The sequence below is a fragment of the Leuresthes tenuis genome, unplaced genomic scaffold (assembly GCF_036924035.1).
Source record: "Leuresthes tenuis unplaced genomic scaffold, fLeuTen1.0.hap1 SCAF_68, whole genome shotgun sequence".
Classification (NCBI taxonomy): Eukaryota; Metazoa; Chordata; class Actinopteri; order Atheriniformes; family Atherinopsidae; genus Leuresthes; species Leuresthes tenuis.
This window is the reverse complement of record NW_027325422.1, coordinates 237,552-239,299: the sequence shown is the minus strand read 5'-3', so window position 1 is coordinate 239,299 and position 1,748 is coordinate 237,552. Positions and strand designations below refer to the sequence as shown.

At 45.6% G+C, this 1,748-nt stretch overlaps 1 non-coding gene across 1 annotated transcript; it reads left to right on the top strand.

Annotated features, from left to right (window-relative positions):
• Positions 1-273: 273 nt before the first annotated feature.
• On the top strand, positions 274-464 carry LOC140285983 (U2 spliceosomal RNA). The gene has a single exon (XR_011910906.1). It is a non-coding gene; the product is annotated as a U2 spliceosomal RNA (small nuclear RNA).
• Positions 465-1,748: the final 1,284 nt, after the last annotated feature.

Genomic DNA, 1,748 nt, shown 5'->3' with positions numbered 1-1,748 from the left:
AATCTTGTTACTGTGCAGAGTGACTTCTCTGAGTAGAGTCGCCTTACTTGTTGCGACTGTGCCAATGTTCGAAGCTGGAGTGCAAAGTTGTTGCTTGAATGGTGCTCGCTGGAGCGTGCGGTAGTGTAAAGTTATACCATTTAAAAGGGCTGAAGAGTGCTCAGTGCAGCGGGTGGGCCGAGGTGCAAAGTGACACTATGGCCATAAAAAGAACACCGCTACAAGTGCGCATTGTGCCAGGAAGGGCCCTCGGACGTGAACCAGTGGACAGTTATCGCTTCTCGGCCTTTTGGCTAAGATCAAGTGTAGTATCTGTTCTTATCAGTTTAATGTCTGATGTGTCCTCTATGCGAGGACTACATATTAAATGGATTTGTATCAATAGGAGTTGAAAAAGGAGCTTGCTCCGTTCACTCCAAGCATCGACCCGGTACTGTAGTGCCCCTGGGAACGGTGCGCTCTCCTCTGCTCTTGTGAAAAAGCAAACAGCGGTGCAGGATGGAGGTTTCAGGGAGCCCAAGATGAAACTTTCTTTTAGTCTGCTGAGAAAAGAGAGTGAATGCGAAGTAGACTTTAACACGGCTCTGGGAGCGAGCCGAGTGCGGGCTAACCAGGCGAATTGCTTGAAAGAAACGCGACACCGAATGAGCGGTCAGAACAAAGCCTCAATACGGTGTTCCTGTGGTGTTTTTATAAAATGCGGTGAAAAAAAAGGTGTGAATGCCCCATAGAAAACTAAAAGGTGGAGCGGAAGTGTTCGGCTGCAAGAAGGTGTGAATGTCCGACTATATTTGGTGAAAAGCAGGTGAAGCAAGGTCTGAATGCCCAACCTTACATCATCAAAAGCGAGATCAGAGGTTTTTGGCTGCAAGAAGGCCATAGTTTGCCAAAAGTGGGTAAGGTGCGAATGACCGACTAAATATCAACAAAAGGGGGGGCGGAGGTCTTCGGATGCAAGTGGGTGTGAATATCCCACCATAGAAGTATGGTGGAGAGGAAGCTGTGAATGGCCGACCATAGTTTGCAAAACGCGGATGAGAAAAGGTGCGAATGTCCAACCATACATGATCAAAACAGGGAGCGGAGGTGTTTGGCTGCGACAAGGTGTGAATGTCCACCCATAATTAATGAAAAGCGGGCAACAAGTAGGTTCGAATGCCATACCATACATCATCAAAAGCAGGAGTGGATGTGTTCGGCTACAAGAAGGTTTGAATGTCCGAGCATAGTTTGTAAAAAGCTGGTAAGAAAAGGTTCGAATGCCTGAACATACATCATCAAAAGCAGGACTGGATGTGTTCGGCTACAAGAAGGTTTGAATGTCCGACCATAGTTGGTAAAAAGTGGGTATGAAAAGGTTCGAATGCCCAAGTTCGGCTGAAAAAAACTGTGTTCGGCTGCAAAAAGGTGTGAATGTTTGACTAAAGTTTGTAAGACAAGGTTCGAATGCCTGACAATGTATGATCAAAAGCGGGAGCGGAGGTGTTCAGCTGCAAGAAGGTCTAAATGTCCATCATTAATTGCTAGAAAACATGAAAGAAAATTTTCGAAAATCAATCTGCACATGATCATAAGTGGGAGAGGAGGTGTTCAGCTGCAAGAAGGTGTGAATGTCCTACCATAATTGCTGAAAAATGTGTTAGAAACGGTAAGAATGCCGGACCATACATCATCAAAAGCTAGAGAGGTGGTGTTCGGCTGCAAGTAGGTGTGAATGTCTGACTAAAGTTCAAATATATTAACAAAAG